Source organism: Salvelinus alpinus, chromosome 16 (genome assembly GCF_045679555.1).
Source record: "Salvelinus alpinus chromosome 16, SLU_Salpinus.1, whole genome shotgun sequence".
In the NCBI taxonomy this organism is placed as follows: domain Eukaryota; kingdom Metazoa; phylum Chordata; class Actinopteri; order Salmoniformes; family Salmonidae; genus Salvelinus; species Salvelinus alpinus.
Window position 1 is genome coordinate 3,681,231 of NC_092101.1, and position 24,946 is coordinate 3,706,176.

Genomic DNA, 24,946 nt, shown 5'->3' on the forward strand with positions numbered 1-24,946 from the left:
TGGCTTTAGATAATTTGGCTTTACACCAGTGACCTCGGATAGAGACATCTCTGGGCCTACTGTGATCTTTCAACCAAATCCTCCTAGAGTGGTTGCTCAATTTAAAGTTTTGCAATTATGCTGCGGGACTTAGAGGTAATTTGTGGTTTAGTACGATACCCTGCGTCACTACTTCATTGCTCCAGACCAGCGCAAGGGAAAGTTAGAGCACTGATTTTGCTTTTGCTTTTCCTACTGTGTCTCTAACTGACAATGAATGGGTGACATAAACCAAATAGAAATTGATAATTGTGCACTTACTTTAACTGTTGGTACAGTAAGGTTTTTATTCTAAAAGCAACTTAGACTACAATTAGGGTGTGGAAATGTTAGGATTATTTTGCTCTTACTGTAGTAATGTAGCCTACTCCCGACCAGTCACGTTGTACAGCGCCCGAGTGGCGCAGTGGTCTAAGAGACTGCATCGCAGTGCTAACTGCATTACTACAGATGCTGCTTCAATACTTGTGTCAGCCGCGGCTGGGTTTCTCAGCGTTTGGTTTCTATCCCTCTAAAAACAGAAAAAAATTATTCTAAATAACAAACTGGCTTTATTTACAAATTAGGAACAACGTCTCACCCCATGTTCAAGAATGGCCTTTTTCTCGCTCACTTTAGGTTATTTGAAGAAAAAAAAATCTCCAAAATATCATTATGTTTTTTATACAAGCCATTGAAAGTTGGTTGCAATTTCAGTTTAATCCACCAGAAAAGACAGAACAAATATTGCAAATATTGTGGTTAAACTCAAATATACTTATTGATAAAATGCCCCTTAGATATTCATTTAGAATACTCCAATCCTCTAAATCAAATTATTGGTGGAGAGAGAGTCACGTCATTGAAAAAAAATATTCTTAGATATACTGTAGGCCTCCTGTAGGCGACTTGAGTGTCAACAGTGCTTAGTAATGTGCTGTTAAAGGTGGTGTTGGTCTTACTTAAAAAGCATATTGAAGTTAGAAGCAATAGGATTTGAAGCAATAGCCTACCCGCTGTGGTCAACTATTTTAGCACCCTTTTGCGCTGCTCTGAGACCAGCATGGGGACTAGGCTTGATAAATCAATTACATTTTTATTTTCACTGAATCTCCGTTTGGGTATTTTTAGACTACAATTAGGGTGTAGAAATGTTATGCTTGGAAAAGAAACACCATGATATTAATTAAACTACATTTCTTAATATCAATCTAATATAATATGTTCTTACAAAGTACAGCCAACATTGAAGGCTATCAAATGCTTCTCAAAGATGCCCTCTGGTGGTCAAACTAGCATTAACTAGCATTAATGGTAACAATGGCTGACAATTAAATAACGTGCCATAGAATTCTGTGGCAGCCCGAAAGGTGTGCTGCAGTATGACGCAACTTTTAAAGGAAGAACCACTGTGCTTAGTGACTTCAGACAAGAGCATGTTTCCACCCCGCAAGGCTAAAGCTGAACCCCCAAACAGACAATATATCAATCTGGTATTGTCTTTGTATTGTTCGGGGAATAATGCTCTGTACGCTTGGAGAGAAATGACTGATTGGGAGCTTGAGAGACTTTTTGTCCAATATTGCCCAATCATTCCATTATAAGAGTTTGCAACATTTCTCAAGGGGCAGTGGAGCTCACAATAAACCAAAAACCCATGACAGTGCCTTGCAATCATCTGGCGCATGAGTGCGTTTCCTTACAATTCTCAAGGACAATAAAAGATCAACGAAAAGAAAAATGGGGAACCCATAATCACATCTCAATAATGTCCATGTGTGACTAACAAACCACCTCTGAGTCGTCCAATGTCCCATGATGATTTTGACACAGTTAATAAATTCTCACTTTTACGATACGTTTTGAATTCTCAATGTAAAGATACATTCGGATAAATTCCCAATGACATTAAATTGATAAATTATCACCTTTATGAGGCATTTTTATAAATGATCAGTATTTTCCTCACACAATTTATAATGATAAATATACCAAGATTACATGTCAACTGTTTTGTACAATATCCCCAGATTTCAACCGCCAAATGCCAGTTCAGGCATTAGATAGTACTTTGACTGTATCCTCCATTGCATCCCAAGTGGGAATATTATCAGGGAGGCTTGTGGTTTCATTGATTTCAAGTCTGCAATCATTCTCCATCTGATGTAGTGGGTAGAGGGAGGATAATGGAGTCTCTTCTGGCTTAAGGCAGGCACAATCTGACAGCAGGGCAAGTTCTAAATAACCTCTGTACAAACTATCCATCTAATGGGAGTAATGGGCCGGTTCACTATAACCACTGGCTGCCACATCATTGTCACTTCTCATTTGAGTCCAGACACAGGATTTAAATAGATTTTACCCAATGTGAGTGGAAATTTTATTAAAATAGATGTTTCGATGACAGGTTTAGTTGAAAAGCTGTATTGATTTGATGTCCTGACCAATTTCATTACAAGGTTGCTGTGAAAATTCCTTGATGTGAAATGACATATTCAAAGTTGCCATGCATCCACTCCATTGCATACATTGGGATAATGGATTGTGATCTAAAAGGAACCTGGATCTAAAGGGAACCTGGAATGCCGGTCTTTTAATATTCAGTGACTATCTGTAGATAACGCAACACAACAACAGCATCACCTTTGTGGCTGTATTTTACCACAGTTTCTTATTCAACAGTACAGAGAAGTGATTTAATTGCCCACCAATATTTGAAATAGTATAATAAATATGAGCAGAAATGCAGTACTCATAGGACAACCAATTGTATCGCTCTTTGGTTACAAAAGCGTAAGGTACAAAATATCCACTGTCACTTTCCACTGTACATTATCTCTGTACAAGTAGTCTGTAATGGCTCTCTGTCAGGACTGAGTTTCAAACCATTAAATGGGCAATCTGCAGATCTCCAACAACAACAAAGTGTACACCCCGTCACTGTTTGTTTCAGCTGGTGTACAAAACCAACAGTAAAAGACGCAAAAACCAACTTAAATCAAATCATATTTATTTATAAAGCCCTTCTTACATCAGCTGATATCTCAAAGTGCTTTACAGAAACCCAGCCTAAAACCCCAAACAGCAAGCAATGCAGGTGTAGAAGCACTTAAGCATGGGTAGCATAGAAATAGCGTACATAGAACAGATCTACCGCTTATTAGACTTGCTTTTAATTAGAACAATAGATCTATAACTCACATTCCTAGGTGAATTTGGTTGGGTTGCCCAAAAAGTGACATATTACCACGTTAAGAAATGTAACCACTCTTAAATTAATCGACAGAGCTATGGATTCAAGGCCTGACAACCATCCATTAGATCAAAATTATAGTTTTAACCATGTTTTGAGGCTATTAAGTGTTTGTTAACAATTATGTCGTAATTTTTTTTATTATTTTGTTTTCTGATAGGGTGTGACACTTGAACTGAGCTCACAAGGCACTATTCAAAAGTCAATGGATACATATCATTAATTTTAAAGTAACAAAACATTTATGAAGCAATCACAGATTGCCAAAAGAAGCAATTTGTGGTGAATCAGGACAAACAGAAATAAAATCACATTCACACACTCAATGGTGGAGAGCAACCAAGACAAGGGGAAAATATACCCTCACTGATAAATAGCTGCAAAACCTCCACATGCAAAAAGTAAAGCTCTGCACATTTGGTCTTAGCAAATGCTTATTGAGTGAAGAAGTGAACTTGGATTTCAATTTCCAATGACAGCATAAACATTTCAATTGATTTTATTATTACAGTGTAATTATATATATGAAAATACACTAACAAGTATTGTAATAATCCATAGTTACAGTGTACTAACAGCATGTAACAGGTGGTGAATGCTTGTTACCTTGTTTGTTACAAATGTTCAAGTTTCCGATAGCATTCAACGTGAGTGTTAGCCCAGGCCCAGGTCAACCTTTCGTTTGAAATGCATGGAAACTTATGAGCGCTATGGCAAAGTAAAAAAATAGTTTAAATTGTTCAAGGGATATTTATTTATTTTTGCAATGAGACCCTTTATCTACTTCCCCAGAGTCAGATGAACTCGTGGATACCATTTTTCTGTTTCTGTGTCCAGTATGAAATAAGAGGAAGATTTGGGATCCAATGCTAACTAGCAGATACCATATACTTCCAGTCATTGTGCTAACGCTAGTTAGCAATTGCGCTAGCGCTAGTTAGGAAGCGGTAGAGATTTTTCCATTTCCGTCAGGGAGAGGGTTTAGGATTTTGTTATTTAGTCCAGGGGAGGGTCATGTAATTTGATTAAATGTCATATTGCTCAGGGTTTGAGAATTAGTTGCTTATTATATCATGATGATGATGCCCCTCATCCCTGATTCTCTGCTGGGAGTGTAATATCAAGTAAACCTAGTGTGGTCTCAATTCGATGATCCATAGCCTATACTATAGGCCAGGGGTCTCCGACAGGTATCCACGAGCCCACCTATGAGTAGCGCGGCAATTAATTCTGAATGTACATGCATTATTTTTATGTTCCATCGCAAACTGTCAAACATAAAGCTCCCGCCTAATATCCAATCAAAACCACGTTGACATTATCCCACCCCTGGTTAGCCACTGTTGGCTTAAAAACCCAATTAATTTCCAGCAATATTGCTCCTGTCTGTTTGTTTGCTGCACGCATTTGTCCATCATTCGGTGTGTAGCCAGTTAGTGATGCTAATGATAACCGTCTGTGGGTAGACAGAAATACTTTCCCCAAAATCCTACTCAATTAAATGTTAACTGCAAAGTAGGCTTACCTGACAGAACTCTATACTTATTATTTGTATCAATTGGGTGGCAATGTTTTGAAAACTCTGCCATGACATGTGTTGCAGCAGTAGGCCTAACAGCAGAAACATAGCTACATTCCTCTCTTTTTAGATGCGCAATAAATGGGAAATTACACTTCAAAATCGAATTTTCTCAGTTTATTTTTCCAGACCTCAAAAATTGCCTTCTAATGTGATTGTTTACTCAGAACATATATTTTTGTTGTTGAGAGTAAAACATTTTTTATTAATTTAACATGGGTGCTGAAAGTGGCTATGTCGAGAAGGCCTAGTTCATTTAAACAGTCTTCATTTGTAATTTGACTTTAGGATACTGACTACAAGAGGGCTTTGTGTTGGAGACTATCTCTTCCTATTCAAGTAACAAGAGGTAAGCCTACCTGTTTGACAGATGGATTTATGATTATATCCAGAGGATGTCACCATGCTCTCCCTAAATATCGCAGTGTCAGTGAAGGGTTTGGTGTGTTAAGTTAAAACCAGGGCTCGAACTGTGTGAAGATAGTGGCTTTTGTTAAAGAAAATGGCCAAATGCATAGGCTTACCTCTTGTCAGTAAAAAAAAAAAAAGAACGGACCTGATGATATGAAGCGATCTATAACACAGCTTTAGTCCACAATGCTTTATGCTGCAGTAGAAACAAGCTGTATAATGCCTGGGAAAGACAATGCATATGGGATATCTTTGGGGTTGTCTCTATGACATTCAGAAGCTGCGCTATGACTTTCTATAGCCGAGGAGACAGAACATTTACTTTGCTTGGGAAGTAATGTGTGACTCTGTCACTGTTAGTTGATGTTCAACATGTCAATAGGCTATTAAACAACATGCTAACTAAATCATTCAGGAGCAAGCCAGGTAGCCTAAGAAAAAAACAAAATTAATTATTTTGGCTGTTTTATAATTATAATTATTTCAAGGCCTGCCATTTAAGAAATACATTTTGAAGCACATGCTACAAGCTGACAGGAGCATTTAGCATTTCCACAACACATCAACAACAGCACTTCAACAGCATGCCTATACATGTGTCATTTAAGCTGTGTAATTACTTGGAATGAAATAACAATGAAACAAAATGCCTTATTAGGCTATACAGTCATTCACCAGTGCCTTTGAATTCCCTTTAAGAAACACGAGTTTGGCCACTCTTTGGTTTGAGTATCATGCGGTGAGCTTAGCATGCCTAGTTTGTTAATTTAGCCTAGCAGATGCTCTTATATTCCCATTCCCTAATTACAGTCAACACAATCTATTTTGTAAAAACAATATCTAATAAAATAGAATACATTCGAAAATGATAGTTTCCCAAATGAAGAAAAGTTACACGTGCATGAAGGCCTATCTGATAATATGCAGCTACTGTGTTAAAAAATGAATAGCTGTTTCTCTCATTAATTGATGATCAGATACTTCAGTTGGAGCTGGTTCTGTTGCATTCCTTTCTTACAGTTGATAGACAACTTTAGCACTGCTCTAAACTTAGTCCCTTTTTTAACAATAGCCTGTATAGAAATCGAAACGTTTCCAGTCCTGCAGCGTGTGCTCATTCATTGTCATGCTCGTTGCGGTATTAAAAAAAGATTATGCTCCATCTCCAGTCATGTAAAATGAATTACAATTACATGAAATGTGTTCATAAAAGGCAATTTTTTTCTCAGAGCGCAAATAAGGGGATAGATTCAGGCAGTGCTTTTATTATAATGGAGATCTTTTCACCCCTACCCTTGTCCGCAGTGGTCTGCGAATCCACAACCTTCTGGCTAATTTGCCATGCAATGCTTACAAAACTGAGAACGAGTGAGCGTTAACGGCATGTTCTATGCTATCCACTTTATGTTTTAATGAGTATTTTGCGTTCAGGGAGGGTCTGATCAACATTTATCTTGCTGAAGGGAGGGCCAACCATTTTCATTTCAGAGGTCCGATTTTCTCCAGGTATCCCTCATTATAAACAACATACTGTCCCTTAGCAACTTCCTTCAAACTGCACCCAGAGACATAAAAAAAATGGTATCCACAAGTTCATCTGACTAAAGATGAAGGGCCTCATTGCCAAAATCCGAAGTGTTCCTATAAGTCATCTACCGGTGCATTTGACGTGGAAAGCAACAGTAGCTAAGGAGGGTGGGACTTGACAATGGGTGAATTCCTTTAATAAGCAATAAACAGTTATGGCTAAAATTGTGAGCAGTCATTCAGTACTTGCGGAATTGTGAGCCAATTAAGCTTGGTTGAATAATGGTTTATAAAAGCACCTAAAAGGGTCATAAGACAACCTCTTATTCCATAATTTAACCTTGCAAGTGTTTCATGGTTGAAGAATATTCTCACTTTTGGATGGGATAAATTGGTGCACTTATTTATCCCAGGAATTAAGGCATCACGTCAAGATTTGACCATCTGTGTAATAACGACGACCTCAAACGTTCCCACAACAAAGAACTGTGATCAAGAAGAAGGTTGTGTGCGAAATCCAGACATAAGAGAATGCCACGAAAGAAAAAAAGTGTTGAAGAGGAGACAAAAACGTCCACACAGGAAAGAGAAGATAGGTTTTTTATGCAATGTGTTTTGCTTTTTCCCTACAGAAATAGTTCTGGACAATTTTGCATAGGTAGTTAGCTAGTTAGCTAACTTTTTTATATTTTTTATTTACCTATATTTAACCAGGTAGGCCAGTTGAGAACAAGTTCTCATTTACAACTGCGACCTTGTAACGGCTGTCGTCAGAAGAAGGTGAAGACCAAAACGCAGCATGGTAAGTGTCCGTCATATTTAATAGAAACTGAACACTAAAAAGCAAAAACAAAAAGTGACAACCGAAACAGCTCCGTCAGGTGCAACACACACTAAACAGAAATGAATCACCCACAACACAAAATGGGAAAACAGGCTAACTAAGTATGGCTCCCAATCAGAGACAACAATAGACAGCTGCCTCTGATTGGGAACCACACCAGGCCAAACACATAGAAAACCAACAGCATAGAAAAAGAACATAGACTGCCCACCCTAGTCACACCCTGGCCTAACCAAAATAGAGAATAAAAAGCCTCTCTATAGCCAGGGCGTGACAGACCTGGCCAAGATAAAGCAAAGCAGTGCGACACAAACACAGAGTTACACATGGAATAAACAAACGCACAGTCAATAACACAATATAAAAATCTAGATACAGTGTGTGCAAATGAGGTAAGATTAGTGAGGCAAGGAAATAAATAGGCCGTAGTGGCGAAGTAATTACAATTTAGTAATTAAACAGTGATTAAAGTGATAGATGTTTAGAAGATGAATGTGCAAGTAGAGGTGCTGGGGTGCAAAGGAGCAAAAAAAAAAAAAAAATATGAGGTAGTTGGATGGTGTCACGATCGTTATAGTGAGTGGACCAAGATGCAGCGTGGTATGGTTCCATCCTCTTTATTAGGTAGTGAAACTCAAAGAAAACAATATAGCGCAAAACGAAACGTGAAGCTCATGTAGTGCTCGCAGGCAACTATACCTAGACAAGATCCCACAAAGCACAATGGGGAAATGGCTGCCTAAATATGATCCCCAATCAGAGACAACGATAAACAGCTGCCTCTGATTGGGAACCATACCAGGCCAACATAGATATATAATCACCTAGATGACCCACCCTAGTCACACCCCGACCTAACCAACATAGAGGGAAAAAAATCTCTCTATGGTCAGGGCGTGACAGTACCCCCCCCCAAAAGGTGCGGACTCCGACCGCAAAACCTGACTCAATAGGGGAGGGTCCGGGTGGGCATCTACCGTCGGGGGCGGCTCCGGTGCGGGGCGAAGTACCCACTCCGCTCGCGGATACCTCATCTTCAATGGCGGCTCTGGTGCCGGGGATCGTCACTGGAAGCTCCGGACCGTGGATCGTCGCCAGAGGAACCGGACCGTGGCTCGTCGCCGGAGGAACCGGTCAGTGGGTCGCCGGATGCTCTGGACTGTGGATCGTCGCCGGGTGCTCCGGACCGTGGATCGTCGCCGGAGGCTCCGGACCGTGGATCGTCGCCGGGGACTCCGGACCGTAGATCGTCGCCGGAGGCTCCGGACTGGGAACCCTCGCAGGAGGCTCTAGACTGGGAACCCTCGCAGGAGGCTCTGGACTGGGAACCCCCGCTGGAGGCTCTGGACCGCAGACCGTCGCTGGAGGCTCCGGACCGCAGACCGTCGCTGGAGGCTCCGGACCGCAGACCGTCACTGGCGGTTCCGGACCGTGGACAATCGCCGGAGGTTCCGGACCGTGGACCGTTGCCGGAGGTTCCGGACTGTGAAAAGTCGCCGGAAGTTCTGGACTTGTAACTGTCGCCGTAAGCTCTGGACTGGGAACTGTCGCCGGAAGCTCTGGCCTGGGGACTGTCGCCGAAAGCTCTGGACTGACGATCGTCGCCGGAAGCCTGGTACGTGGCCCGGCACTGGTGGTACCGGGCTGGTGACACGCACCTCAGGGCGAGCGCGAGGAGCAGGCACAGGACGTACTGGACTGGGGAGGCGCACTGGAGGCCTGATTCGTGGGGCCGGTACAGGTGGCACCGGGCTGGTGACACGCACCTCAGGGCGAGTGCGGGGAGGAGGCACAGGACATACTGGAGGTCAGGAGCTTAGAGCTGGCACAATGCGTCCTGGACAAATGACCACCTTCGTACGGCAAGTGCGGGAAGTTGGCACAGGACGCACTTGGCTGTGAAGGCGCACTTGGGATACAGCGCGTAGAGCCGGAGCAGGATATCCTGGACCAAGGAGGCGCACTGGGGACCCAGGCGCGCTGAGCCGGCACAACCCGTCCTGGACAGATACCCACTTTAGCACGACAAGTGCGAGGAGCTGGTACAGAATGCACCGGGCTGTGAATGCGCACAGTGCGTATCAACGCAAAGCATGGTGCCTGACCGGTCACACGCTCCCCACGGTGAGTACGGGGAGTTGGCTCTGGTTCAAACCCTGGCTCCGCCATCCACCCTGTGTTCACCACCCAATATTTTTCTGAGGCTAGCTCTCGGGCTTCCGTCTTGGCCGCGAACTGTGAATTGGGGGCGAATGAGAGGAGATTGAGTAAGGTCTCTCCCAGAGTGCCAGGAGCTGACCATGCGCTGACCATGCGCGTTCATGTGAGAGTTAGCTGCGTTCCATCGCATTTCTGAAGAGAAAGGAATTCTTCGGTTGGAACATTATTGAAGATTTATGTTAAAAACATCCGAAAGATTGATTCCAGACATCGTTTGACATGTTTCTACGGACTGTAATGGAACTTTTTAAACTTTTCGTCCGTACTTTCCGCTGGACTTGAACGCGCGTCATGAGTTTAGATTGTGTACTGAACCCGCGAACAACAAGGAGGAATTTGGACATAAATGATGGACATTATCAAACAAAACAAACATTTATTGTGGAACTGGGATTCCTGGGAGTGCATTCTGATGAATATCATCAAAGGTAAGTGAATGTTCATAATGTTATTTCTGACTTCTGTTGACTGAACAACATGGCGGATATCTCTTTGGGTTGATTTGTCGTCTGAGCGCCGTACTCAGATTATTGCATGGTTTGCTTTTTCTGTAAAGTTTTTTAGAGATGAAGAGATGAACGTACTATGGTGCAAAAGTGCAAATCAATCCCAGAACAACAGCAAACGACCTTGTGAAGATGCTGGAGGAAACAGGTACAAAAGTATCTATATCCACAGTAAAACAAGTCCTATATTGACATAATCTGAAAGGCCGCTCAGCAAGGAAGAAGCCACTGCTCCAAAACCTCCATAAAAAAGCCAGACTACGGTTTGCAACTGCACATGGGGACAAAGATCGTACTTTTTGGAGAAATGTCCTCTGGTCTGATGAAACAAAAATAGAACTGTTGGCCATAATGATCATTGTTATATTTGGAGGAAAATGAGGGAGGTATGCAAGCCGAAGAACACCATCCCAACCGTGAAGCACGGGGGTGGCAGCATCATATTGTGGGGGTGCTTTGCTGCAGGAGAGACTGGGGCACTTCACAAAATAGATGGCATCATGAGGTAGGAAAATTATGTGGATAGGTTGAAGCAACGTCTCAAGACATCAGTCAGGAAGTTAAAGCTTGGTCGCAAATAGGTCTTCCAAATGGACAATGACCCCAAGCATACTTCCAAAGTTGTGGCAAAATGGCTTAAGGACAACAAAGTCAAGGTATTGAAGTGGCCATCACAAAGCCCTCACCTTAATCCCATAGAAAATGTGTGGGAAGAACTGAAAAAGCGTGTGCGAGCAAGGAGGCCTACAAACCGGACTCAGTTACACCAGCTCTGTCAGGAGGAATGGGCCAAAAATTCACCCAACTTATTGTGGGAAGCTTGTGGAAGGCTACCCAAAACATTTGACCCAAGTTAATCTTAGCGCAAAGATCCAGCTGGCGGGATCAAATTCGACAACATCCGGTGAAATCGGAGCGCACCAAACTCAAAATACAAAATCGTAATATTAAACATTCTTGAAAATAGGAGTGTAATACGTGATTATTTAGCTTAGAATTTTGGTGATCTAACTGCTTTGTCAGATTTCAAAAAGACCTTACGGAGAAAGCATAGCATTCGATTGTCTGAGGACAGCGCCCCATATCAACATGTCTTTCAAACCAGCACTGGTGACATAAAATCATAAATAGCGATAAAATGAATCCCTTACTTTTTAAGATCTTCCTCTGGTTGCAATCCCAAGGGTCCAAGCTACACAATGAATGGTCGTTTTGTTCGATAAAGTCCTTCTTTATATCTCAAAAATGCAGTTTAGTTGGTGCCATTGAATTCAATAATCCAGTATTCCAAAAAGTTACCAGTAAAGTTTGTCCAATCCAGTCAAAAGATGTTTTTATTAATCTTCAGGTTGTCTAATATCTAAATAATTAATAATATTTCAGACGGAGAATAGTATGTTCAATAGCAAAGGAAAAGAACGAAGAGCGCTCCCACGTTCACGCACGAAAAAATACTACTTTTGCCCTGGCGCTCAACTTGGAACGACAACAAATACTTCTTCATTTTTCAAAAGAAACAAGTCTAAAACCTTTTATAAAGACTATTGACATCTAGTGGAAGCCATAGGAATTGAAATCTGGGAGGCGGAAATTAGATCTTTCAATAGCATTGCATTTGAAGTCATTCCAAGCGCAACAAAACTTCTGGATCGATTTTCCTCGGGTTTTCACCTGCTATATCAGTTCTGTTATACTCACAGACATTATTTTAACAGTTTTAGAAACTTCAGAGTGTTTTCTATCCAATTCTCATATATGCATATCTTAGCTTCTGGGCCTGAGTAACAGGCAGTTTACTTTGGGCACATCAGATAGGCGGAAATTCAGGAAACTTGTCTTACTCGCAGAGAGGTTAAACAATTGAAAGGCAATGCTACCAAATACTAATTGAGTGTATGTAAACTTCTGACACACTGGGAATGTGATGAAAGACATTAAAGCTGAAATAAATAATTCTCTCTACTATCATTCTGACAGTTCACATTCTTAAAATAAAGTTGTAATCCTAACTGACATTAGACAGGCAATTTTTATTAGGATTAAATGTCAGGAATTGTGAAAAACTGAGTTTAAATGTACTTGACTTAGGTGTATGTTAACTTCCGATTTCAACTGTATTTAAGGAATATGGGAATTCTGACCTCTCAAACGACATGATGAAAAGACTTTGCTTTGCCTGGATTTTGCTACTCAAAAGTGTATGGGCTTAGAGACATTTAGTAGCACTGGCATTATCTTAACTCTATCGAATGTGGTAGCCATCTGGACAAAGGTGAAGGGATCTCCCAAAAAGACAGTAACAACAAGGACCGATTGAGGTCGGAACATGAGTTCAAAAAAAAAATTAAAGAGCACCCATGCAACAAACTTTTGCTGTGGTGGTCTTTTTGGGATATTCCATCACCTTGGATTTTTAATACTTAATATGTGCATATTTGACCTCAATATTGATCCTGTACTTTTGACATAAAATGAAAAGCTTGAGAATACTGCAAGTCCACATACAGGTAAGGACTCAAAGATTCATTTTGAAAAGCATACATAGTCCTGATTCATAACCTTCAGAATGAAAAATAAAGTAAAAAGAAATTGGTCAATTTACTGAATACCAAATAGCAAATAATTGTCTGCACAAAGATTGTCTAGTCTTATTTATTTTTATTTTGTTATCGAATTAATTGTTCCATTATCGTTTGCATTACATGTTGTCGTTCTTTTCCTCTTTTCAGATTTTCGGTTAGGGTTAAGAATGACAGTTAGTTTGCAAATATGTTCATATGTTCATTGCAAACATTTCTTGAATAGTTTTTTTCACTTTGCCATTTTCAAGTATTTGTTGTCGATTAGTGACAAAAAATATAAATCCATTTTACTTCCACACTGTAATACACCCCAAAAAATGTATTTGAAAGGAAAAAAATTCCAAGGGGGTGAATACCTCTTCTGTGGATAAGAACATGTGTTCCTTTAGACAAATTGTACAGAATGTGCACTTGATGCTTTTATTATGTTATTCATTTTACTGTAATAATTGTTAGATCAAAGGCAATAGATTATAGCAAAACATATTTCAAATGGCTGAACAACTTTAGTGCAAAGACTACCATTTATTAAACTAGATACATTCTCAAATATGTTCCACCTTATTTCTAGAGCTTGAGTCATAAAACTACTGGACTTAAAACTTTAAAATAACAACAGTAGTTCAGATAACTGTGGCTAAAGGACTTCCTCTCCAAATGAGTCTGGATGTTATTCATCAAGTTGCTTTCAAAGCAAAACTGGATTAGGTTATCCTCAGTTTAGACTAAGTATACACAGCAAATTTGTTTTAATAATCATTAACTCAATGGGTGATCATTTTTTTTAAAGTAACATACCAGAAGAAAGCATTTCTAGAGATTATCATGAATTAATTAGTCAGCATGAATAAATTACGCAGCAGGCTAGAAATGTACTACTTCTAGGTTAGTAACCACAGGGGATAAAAACACCTTGCTTCCCCAGTCCCTTGGGCTGAAAAGAGGCTGTCTCCCTCACACATTGCTACGGTCAGAACAACATCTTGTGCATCTGCTACGATACCGGATACATTTCAGTCTCATTCAGTTTAACACACAGTACAGAATGTTGCTCCTAAAGCACATGGATGCATTTTAAATCACAAAGGCCAACCACAGATAAGGGACTTTTTCTATGGCTGTGAATATGCAGCATACAGATGACACAATTTTACCATTGATATTCAAGGAAAACAATGAATGACCTTTTTTTTTAGATGAAACAATAACAGCTTAAAGAGTGCACTTCAGTTTATCTTTATGAAATCAATATTGGTTGGAGAGCCTTACCTGAAGTTGAGTGCTTTGTTCAGAGTTGGACCGTAAGTGTCTAGTGCATTGGGACAAAGGGAGTTCTCTGGTTCACATGTTGTTTGTCTATGGGTACTTTGCTATGTGGCTGGAAGCGACACTCCTAAAGGCCCATTGTGAATAGAGGTCAGGATAATAGACACACTCACACAACAAAGACTGATAATCCTGTCTCGCCCCACAGCTCCTGTGTTGCCGTCAATACATTTTAAGGGCAGTTAAATTGCAGTGAGGGGAGGTTGAACGAACTGTGGTCAGGAAAGACACCCAAGCTCACATTATGAACAGTAACCGGTGTCAATTCACAGCAATTCAGATGCAGTCAGATATGTCAGTGGCCGGACCTCAAATTAATAAATAAATAAAGCAAACCACAAGTGCTTGGCGATATAGCCTTTTGAGTCATTTGAGTCTCCCTATGGTCTATTTGAGTGAAAAACACTTAGCCCTTCAAAAACGGGGTCTAAGAGCACCTCTTCCTTCATCTCAGATTACCTTATTGTTGGGTAGGTTGCAATTCAGAGCGTTCCTCTTTATTCAAGTTTCTGGAAATGTGCTAAATAGAACAGGAATTGTAACTCAATATTGGTTCCTGCTTCATCAGTGTTGGAAGGTATGCCAGGGCTAATTGATTGCTAGAAGACTTATCTCTCCAAACATACAAGATGCACAACGAGGAAATATGAGAGAATAAAACAAGAGGACGAAGGGGTGACCTAACACACAAACACAATCCAATTTCATGACGGTTAAAGATGTCAACTTTGCTGCAGAATCTGTTTTTCGTCTGAATATAAAACGGCTTGTGACGAAAGGTTAGTTGTCCAATTCATTATGGTACTACGGTTATATCGCCTTGCATAAAATCCTTCAGCCTTCAGACCTCAGACTTGTATCGACGATCAAATCTAACCTCAGGCTCTTCATTTTGTTTAGCCAGATGATGTTTTAATACCTGTTGCACTTCTTGATTTGAGTGAAATAGGGAGTGGGTGTGTCAAGAAAAGGGAAGCCATCTTGGCTGACTGGATGTTGTGGTCAGAAATTATTACTAATTAGGAAACTGTTTACAGTTTAAATGTCTAGTTCTCACCTCATACAAGTGGGAACATTTTCAAAGACTTGTATGGGATATTTGTATTGATCATCAAGATACGTTTCCTTTGTGTGGACTATCGACTTCCAACAACCAAAGTGTAAAAGGCCTAATTATAGACTTTTTAAATAAAACAGACTTGATTTTGCATTTGTGAATCAGAGACTGAGCCTTTTAGTTGGTTTTGGGGAACTCTGGTTTGATTCTGTATTGTATGCCATCTGATTTATTTATGAATACAAATCATTCTTCACATGAAATCCATGTCCTCCCATGTTTTTTTATTAGTTACGTGCTAACTGACTGTGGAGACAAGGATATATGTCTGCTCCAGATTTCAACTTACATTTCAAGCAGTATCTGTAATCTACTTATTGCAATTAACTTTAGCTTATCAACCTTCAGTAAAATACCACATATCAAACAACTGCCTCGGGAAGTTAGACCAAATTAATGAATGCAGAATATATCTACACTTACAATGTGAGACGAGTTAGGACTTACTGAGATACGTGGTTGCCTTAGGCCAAGGATTATTGAGAAGCAAACGGGTACCTTCAGTCTTTCTTCAGCAAATCCTTAAGGATGTGCTCTGGGACAAGCCTGGGCAGTTGCTGAGGCCTGGGCTGTACCATGAGTGGGGAGAGGTATTTTAAAAAGTTTGCCTATTCCATTTAGTTTTCAGTATTCAGTAATTTTTTCTATAAAAATGTTCTCTCAAATTAGCTCTATTAGTCTTACTTGCTTATTTTGATTATCAGTAAAGGCTTAAATTGACAATGTTGTTATACAAATATTACCCATTGCATATCTTCCTAACTGAGAAAGAAAACACCAAAACAGAACATTTACATGAGCAAAAATAAAAGGGATAGCCACAAGTCGCAGCCTCTTAATTTCACTATTTTTCATTTGGAGAGAACTATATCAAAATGAATCATTATTTCAGAATGAAGGCTAACTTGATTTACTGTGCTTTTTTTGACTGCCTCTACTGAATGAGTCACCTTTCAGCAGTGCATAAATAATGTACTAACTGCCTTTTAACTCCTGCAGGCGATAACTTCACAAGCATGTGGACAGCAATCCATGAATGGAGGAGGCTTGGCCGAGTTCAGAGACATGTCAACAACTATCACTCACAATATTTTAAAGATGAAGTGTTGTCAGGAGCAGTGTGGAGGATTTGAGCACCTAAAGAACGTGTTCCTTAGAACATGTGGAACCACAAATTAAATGTCTACAGAAGTCACAGTTGTGTGTTCAATCTTTGTCTTTACAAAAATTATACATACAATTAATTTAAGTAAGTATAAGTAAGATCAAATAACATTGATACTCAGGGCCGGTTTCAGCGATAAGCAGTCGCTTAAGGCCCCCTAACAAACTCAGTCGAGTTCTCAACTTACTATTGAGAGTAAGAATAGTAGAATACACCAGGTGCAATTTCTAAATTTGGTTGTGCATCAGTGGTTGTTGGAAGTTAGCTTTAAAACAGCAATGATCTCACCACCACATGGCAAAATGGGTAGAATTGCAGGAAACTTTTAAACTGCAACATTTTACACCCATGTAACCATTGGCAACATAAAACTGCAGGAAATTAACATAAAAACAAAACATTTCTCTCCATCGTCAAATGGGGAGTCATTCAAATGTTTTGCCGTGAAGTGGGGGGCCCCCCAACCAAATAATGAATTTGAATGACCACATTTGAATAAAGCAACTGGAAGTCAATAGTTCAGTCCTCTGAAAGTACTCTTATTATTACATTTAAATGAAATGTGAGAGACGTGCCCATTTCTCTCTCAACAAGAGAGACATTGTATTAATGACAGCTATCAGCTGGTTCTTCATGGGGAAAATGGATTGTGTTTTCCCAAAAGAAATGACACCGAAGCCCATAAAAGCCTACTGTGTCAGCCAGGCAGATAGTGTGACCCCACCTGGACAGTCAAACCCTGACATTGCTAAAAAAAAAACTGAGTTGAACACACACAGCCCTCTACAGAGGTTATAGCCCAAACAAGTTCTTCTTTCAGGCAGAAATAAAAAATATGAGCCTGTGCGACTTTCAACAAGGCTACCTCAAACAAGGCTCTCTTGAATACCAAGCTCACAGAATAATATTATTAAATATGACAAAAAATCCTATAACTGCCCCTTTCATTTCCATTTCAGCTTTAAGTTGTGGAAATATGACAAGGGGACAGCACCAACCCTCACCAAGTAGTTTAATACAATTTATATTAGTCCTTACAAAACATTATGTAGACCCGAACACGACATAGCAATTTCCTCTCCTGAACACATACAGTACATGCTCTCTTTTTTTATTCAGTAATACAAATGTACCTTTGTCCTGACTAAACACTATGTGGTAGTATACACTGTACTGATAGTATTTCTGCTAAAATGTCAAAATGTACAATTATAATGTTTATATATTCCATTGCATTAAATGGAGATAAAACCAGGTTGGAGAGAGCCCAGGGATCCTATTAGCTGGGTCTCAGCAGTGGAGGTTGAACTGTCAGGGAATAAGGGGGAGAGATTCTTCTCCTGTAGTCTGGAATGCCATGAGCATCCTCTGCTGGTAAAGAAACAGTTCAAAAGACCGGTTCATAATGAAACACACCAGTGGGGCATACTAATTTATATGCAACATGCGTACATATGAATAATATTTTCTGAATATGTTACATCAACATCCCACATGTCAAATAATATTTCATTAACGGACTTACCGTCACTATTTAGGAAACAGGTAATGACGTCATGTGTTACAGGCTTCTTCTCTTCTATGGTATATTGGCAATCACACAATTTCATGTGCATCCCGCCGGATGGAAACATATGCGGGATGGAAACAGGATTCCCCCAAAAACATTTGTTATAAATAAATTAAACAGGTCTGATCCCTACACAGGCTCAAGGGGAGTCTTTCGATGTAAAACCCTTGAGTCCCAAAAACTTTTCTGCTGCAGCCACAATAACGTCTAGTTTCTTCAACTTTTTTGAGACTTGCTCTGTACAGTTTTTAACTGTGGCAATGAACGCAACAAAATCCACCTTTTTAACACACAGGGTATCTTTTGTCTGGCAGCAAACATTTACTACAGGTATCTGTGTTGTGGTATCTCAACTACCATCAATTCACTAGCGTTACTTATTTTCTCAATTATTTTAATCGCCTCCGCATAGGAGATTCGATTGACCACTAACTTTTGCCACCTCAATTTATTTCACCCTTACAGGGCACTCCAAGAACTCAGGATCAATTGCAACAACATCGTCCTTCTAAACACACACACACACCTTTCTTCAGTATACTCTGTCCGTCTGCACACACTTGAAAATTGGCCAAATCCTTTACAATTCGTACACTGCAGTGGTTTGGGGACGAAAGCCCTTACGGCGTATCTTACATAACCAAACTTCACGTGTAGTTATTTGCTCTTTATCCAAAAACAACAGACTTTCTTATTTTTCTCCATTCACTCAGCGGGTCAGATGCCGGGCACCAACCACACCAGGAATTCTCTTCAGGTATTCAACCTGAACATCCTTCATCACCGCTTAGATGACTCCTTTGATGGGTGCTCTACGCCGAAGTTCAAAACACAAAAGTTATGTTGTCCGGATTCTTTTGAGGCCCACTGCAATCTTCCTCTACTCTTCAGAAATACAATGAATCAAAATAAGTCCACCCCTGGTCACTCTAACAGACTCCACTTTTCCAAGGGCATACTTCACCACCTCAAACGGGTTTCCCCACATACGCATCCTTACTCAACAAACGCATTCTAAGAAGTGATTCATTATTATTTACAGACGTATCCTCCAATCCAATTTTAGACAATTTCTTTTTTGTTCCAGTTTTTTATATTATTGTTGTCCATTCAGAACATTCACCAAATTTCTTCACCAAATTTACTCAACGCGCTGCTTAATTCGAACTCCGCCTCCACTTCCGCTATCTTCCTCCCTAGTTTCCGCTCTACCACCGCCATCGTGTTACAGGCTTTGAATTCTGTCCATTTTAGCATGTCTAACCTACCACATTAGCACGTTGTGGTAGGCACTGAGTGGAGTCCCCTCGATAGTCAGGATGGGTTTCACCTCCGCAAGACCAGCTGGTATTTAAGACCTGCTGGCCCAGTGCCTCAGTTGGCAAGAGCTACACCTCACTTTAGCCTGTCCACTTCAGAGAGCCTAAAAAAGCCTTCATCAGGTGGGTTTCCCCTGTCCAGTTTTTCTTCAAATCTGTTGGTAATCTTTATCCTAAATAGTTGTGGGTTTTTATTTTAGTTTGTCTGTTCTCAGGCAAATCTGAAGTTTTACTGTTCCCATTTATTTGAGTGTTCGAACAACACTTTGGTTGTAGAATTTCTGTCACTGACAACCAACATTTGGGTTATAAGTATGGTGTCCATATTGACAGAATTGCATCGTCAGTAGGGGTTGAGTCATTCTCAATAGGAGTTGAGTCAGTGTCAGTAGAAGTTATGTCCATCTCAATAGGAGTTGAATCTTTGTCAGCAGGAGTTAAATCTTTGTCAGCGGGAGTTTAGTCTTTGTCAGCGGGAGTTGAATCTTTGTCAGCAGGAATTTAATCTTTGTCAGCAGGAGTTCTCAACCTCAGTAGGTGTTGTATCCGTATGTTGTGACTTTGGCTATGGACATTTGATATTTAATTGATTGTATTTATTGTAATTTTGTTATCCTATCCAAATCATTCAAGCATGGGCACCATACAGTTTTTTTATTATTTATTATTTGTTTCCCTTGAATTAACTCTTATCAGTAACACGGAACCCAAACCGGCTGCGTGTGCACCATCATGCATACATTTATTTTGTCCCCCCACACCAAACGCGATCACGACACACAGGTTAAAATATCAAAACAAACTCTGAACCAATTATATTAATTTGGGGACAGGTCAAAAAGCATGAACCTTTCTGGGATATGTGGGACGCTAGCGTCCCGCATGGCCAACATCCAGTGAAAATGCAGAGCGCAAATTTTAAATAAATTACTATAAAAAAATTAACTTTCATGGAATCACACATGCAATACACCAAATTAAAGCTACATTTGTTGTGGATCCAGCTAACGTGTCAGATTTCAAAAAGGCTTTACGACGAAAGCACACCAAACGATTATGTTAGGTCAGTACATATTTTTGATTGAGAAGGGGTCAAATACTTATTTCCCTCATTAAAATGCTAATCAATTTATAACATTTTTGACATGCATTTTTCTGGATATTTTTGTTGTTATTCTGTCTCTCACTGTTCAAATAAACCTACCATTAAAATTATAGACTGATAATTTCTTTGTCAGTGGGCAAACGTACAAAATCAGCAGGGGATCAAATACTTTTTTCCCTCACTGTAGCCACAGAAAAACACAGCCATTTTTCCAGCCAAAGAGAAAAGTCACAAAAAGCATAAATAGAGATAAAATAAATCAGTAACCTTTGATGATCTTCATCAGATGACACTCACAGGACTTCATGTTACACAATACATGCATGTTTTGTTCGATAAAGTTCATATTTACAGTGGGGAGAACAAGTATTTGATACACTGCCGATTTTGCAGGTTTTCCTACTTACAAAGCATGTAGAGGTCTGTAATTTTTATCATAGGTACACTTCAACTATGAGAGACGGAATCTAAAACAAAAATCCAGAAAATCACATTGTATGATTTTTAAGTAATTAATTTGCATTTTATTGCATGACATAAGTATTTGATACATCAGAAAAGCAGAACTTAATATTTGGTACAGAAACCTTTGTTTGCAATTACAGAGATCATACGTTTCCTGTAGTTCTTGACTAGGTTTGCACACACTGCAGCAGGGATTTTGGCCCACTCCTCCCTACAGATCTTCTCCAGATCCTTCAGGTTTCGGGGCTGTCGCTGGGCAATACGGACTTTCAGCTCCCTCCAAAGATTTTCTATTGGGTTCAGGTCTGGAGACTGGCTAGGCCACTCCAGGACCTTGAGATGCTTCTTACGGAGCCACTCCTTAGTTGCCATGGCTGTGTGCTTCGTGTCGTTGTCATGCTGGAAGACCCAGCCACGACCCATCTTCAATGCTCTTACTGAGGGAAGGAGGTTGTTGGCCAAGATCTCGCGATACATGGCCCCATCCATCCTCCCCTCAATACGGTGCAGTCGTCCTGTCCCCTTTGCAGAAAAGCATCCCCAAAGAATGATGTTTCCACCTCCATGCTTCATGGTTGGGATGGTGTTCTTGGGGTTGTACTCATACTTCTTCTTCCTCCAAACACGGCGAGTGGAGTTTAGACCAAAAAGCTCTATTTTTGTCTCATCAGACCACATGACCTTCTCCCATTCCTCCTCTGGATCATCCAGATGGTCATTGGCAAACTTCAGACGGGCCTGGACATGTACTGGCTTAAGCAGGGGGACCTTGCGTGCGCTGCAGGATTTTAATCCATGACGGCGTAGTGTGTTACTAATGGTTTTCTTTGAGACTGTGGTCCCAGCTCTCTTCAGGTCATTGACCAGGTCCTGCCGTGTAGTTCTGGGCTGATCCCTCACCTTCCTCATGATCATTGATGCCCCACGAGGTGAAATCTTGCATGGAGCCCCAGACCGAGGGTGATTGACCGTCATCTTGAACTTCTTCCATTTTCTAATAATTGCGCCAACAGTTGTTTCCTTCTCACCAAGCTGCTTGCCTATTGTCCTGTAGCCCATCCCAGCCTTGTGCAGGTCTACAATTTTATCCCTGATGTCCTTACACAGCTCTCTGGTCTTGGCTATTGTGGAGAGGTTGGAATCTGTTTGATTGAGTGTGTGGACAGGTGTCTTTTATACAGGTAACGAGTTCAAACAGGTGCAGTTAATACAGGTAATGAGTGGAGAACAGGAGGGCTTCTTAAAGAAAAACTAACAGGTCTGTGAGAGCCGGAATTCTTACTGGTTGGTAGGTGATCAAATACTTATGTCATGCAATAAAATGCAAATTAATTATTTAAAAATCATACAATGTGATTTTCTGGATTTTTGTTTTAGATTCCGTCTCTCACAGTTGAAGTGTACCTATGATAAAAATGACAGACCTCTACATGCTTTGTAAGTAGGAAAACCTGCAAAATCGGCAGTGTATCAAATACTTGTTCTCCCCACTGTATATCCAAAAATCTCAGTTTACATTGGCGCCATATTCAGAAAGGCCTCCAAAATATCCAGAGTAATTGCAGAGAGCCACGTCAAATAACAGAAATACTCATCATAAACTTTGATGAAAGATACATATTTTACACATAATTAAAGATACACTTGTTCTTAATGCAACCGCTGTGTCTGCTTTAAAAAAAACTTATTAAACAGACAGATTATTTCACTTATAATTCACTGTATCATAATTCCAGTGGATCAGAAGTTTACATACATTAAGTTGACTGTGCCTTTAAACAGCTTGGAAAATTCCAGAAAATGATGTCATGGCTTTAGAAGCTTCTGATAGGCTAATTGACATAATTTGAGTGAATTGGAGGTGTACCTGTGGATGTATTTCAAGGCTTACCTTCAAACTCAGTGCCTCTTTGCTTGACATCATGGGAAAATCAAAATAAATCAGCCAAGACCTCAGAAAATAAATTGTAGACCTCTACAAGTCTGGTTCATCCTTGGGAGCAATTTCCAAACGCCTGAAGGTACCACGTTCATCTGTACAAACAATAGCACACAAATATAAACACCTTTTGACCACGCAGCCGTCATACCGCTCAGGAAGGAGACGTGTTCTGTCCTAGAGATGAACGTACGTTGGTGCGAAAAGTGCAAATCAATCCCAGAACAACAAAAGGACCTTGTGAGATGCTGGAGGAAACAGGTACAAAAGTATCTATATCCATAGTAAAACGAGTCCTATCGACATAACCTGAAAGGCCGCTCAGCAAGGAAGAAGCCACTGCTCAAAAACCGCCATAAAAAAAGCCAGACTATGGTTTGCAACTGCATATGGGGACAAAGATCGAACTTTTGGAGTAATGTCCTCTGGTTTGATGAAACAAAAATAGAACTGTTAGGCCATAATGACCATCGTTATGTTTGGAGGAAAAAGGGGGAGGCTTGCAAGCCGAAGAACACCATCCCAACCATGAAGCACGGGGGTGACAGCTTCTGTCACGACTTCTACCAAAGTTCGTTCCTCTCCTTGTTCGGGCGGTGTTCGGCGGTCGACGTCACCGGTCTTCTAGCCATCGCCGATCCATTTTTCATTTTCTATTTGTTTTGTCTTGTTTTCCCACACACCTGGTTTTCATTCCCTCATTACGTGTTGTGTATTCAACCCTCTGTTCCCCCCATGTCTTTGTGTGGAATTGTTTGTTGTAAGCGCTTGTGCACATTGTTGTCTGGTGCGCGACGGGTTTTGTACCCATACGTTGTTATTCTGGATGCCGGTGGTTTTGTATATTAAACTGCTCCGGTTATTACTCAGTTCTGCTCTCCTGCGTCTGACTTCTCTGCCACCAGTTACGCACCCCTGACAGAAATCCGCACCAATCTATGGAGTCAGCAGGAGTAGGTGCCCCTGGTATGGGGGTCGAGGAGCGCGTCCAGTGATGCTCCACCATCTCGGCGCCACCTTGGACCGCGTTGTCCAAGCTATGGACCGCTGGGAGAGATAGGGAGTTCCTCCGGCACCTATAACCAGCACAACAGGGACCTCCACTACTCGCTCTCCCTGCACCCGGTTCCAGTGGGATTCGCCTCACCCTCCCCGGGGAGTACGATGGGACATTTGCTCGCTGCCAGGGTTTCCTGCTTCAGTTGGAATTATACCTGGCCACTGTCCACCCGGCTCCTTCGGGCAGTGAAAGGGTGTCGTCTCGTCTCATGCCTCTCGGGGAAAGCCCTGGAGTTGGCCAATGCCGTGTGGGTGGAAGGAGATGCTGGACCACTTTGATGAGTTCACCCGTCATTTCTGCGCAGTCTTCGACCACCCGCCCGAGGGTAGAGCGGCAGGTAAACGTCTTTTCCACCTGCGTCAAGGGAAGAGGAGCGCACAGGAGTTCGCTTTGGACTTTCGGACCCTGGCCACCGGAGCGGGATGAAACGACCACTATCATTGCAGTTTGCGCGAGGACGTCTGTCGAGAGTTGGCCTGCAGGGACACCACACTCACCTTTGACCAGCTGGTGGACCTGTCCATTCGGCTGGATAACCTGCTGGCTACCAGCGGACGTCCAGAGCGGGGTCTGTCGGTTCCATCCCCCAGAACCACCGCTCCGATGCCCATGGAGCTGGGAGGTGCTGCGCTCAGGGAGACCGGAGGAGTTTCTGTCTCGTGCACCATCTGTGGCCGCAGAGGTCACACTGCCGGTCGGTGCCGGGTTGGTTCCTCTGGGGGTCGAGGAAGCCGGCAGGGCACTCTGGCGTCACCCCAGGTGAGAAGGCACCATTCTCATCCAGAGCCCTCTGTTGCACACATGTTTTTGTTTGTTACTTTTCCTGAGTTTTCCCCGCATTCCTAGCATAAGGCGCTCATCGGTTCAGGCGCAGCTGGGAATTTTATAGACAGACCATTTGCACATAGTTTAGGGATCCCCATCGTTCCTGTGGCTATGC

General features: G+C 41.2%; 1 long non-coding RNA gene across 1 annotated transcript in view; it reads right to left on the reverse strand.

The window, feature by feature from the left end:
- The window catches only part of LOC139541759 (uncharacterized), an 88,363-nt gene extending 74,061 nt beyond the window's left edge, over positions 1 to 14,302 (reverse strand). Inside the window, exon 1 of the long non-coding RNA XR_011668394.1 lies at positions 14,210 to 14,302. This is a non-coding gene — a long non-coding RNA (uncharacterized lncRNA). The remainder of the gene's footprint in view (positions 1 to 14,209) is intronic.
- Between the last annotated feature and the right edge of the window lie 10,644 nt (positions 14,303 to 24,946).